Source organism: Charadrius vociferus, unplaced genomic scaffold, assembly GCF_000708025.1.
Source record: "Charadrius vociferus isolate BGI_N301 unplaced genomic scaffold, ASM70802v2 scaffold613, whole genome shotgun sequence".
Lineage (NCBI taxonomy): Eukaryota > Metazoa > Chordata > Aves > Charadriiformes > Charadriidae > Charadrius > Charadrius vociferus.
In genome coordinates, this window is record NW_009647757.1 from 395,915 (window position 1) to 396,456 (window position 542).

The following is a 542-nucleotide window of genomic DNA, read 5'->3' on the forward strand; positions in this document are numbered from 1 at the left end:
GGGGTCCCGTCCCCCCCCCCCGGCCCAGCCGCCCCGCACCCGGCCGGGCAGCCCGCAGCAGGAGCCCCAAATCCTGCTCGGGTTCGCCAGGCTCGAAAAGGCACAATTAAAGGGGGAAAAAAAAAATAACACCAAAAACCCCCAAACCATCCCCCAAAATACCCCAAACAGAGCGGTTAGCTCTGCCTCCACGAGTGCGTGGGGATCACCCCAGGAGCGGGGGGAAATGAAGGCAGCTCCTGCCGGCACAACCCGAGCAGTGCGTGGGGTGGGATGGGGGCTAAATCCATTCTCCCCTCAAAAACGTTAAAAATAATAACAATAATAATAAAAAGCACAGTAAAAAACCCCAAAACCAACCCAACAACAAAAAAGCTAAAAAAGAGAAAAAAATATATCAAGAAACACGAAAAAGGGAAAAACTCCCTCAAAATACCAACCCGAAATCCCCCTGCCCCCAGCAAGCCACGCTGGAGAAAGTCTCTCCCCCGCCGTCAGCATCCCCCCGCTGCATGGGGACCCCCCCCGCTCCCAAACGAACC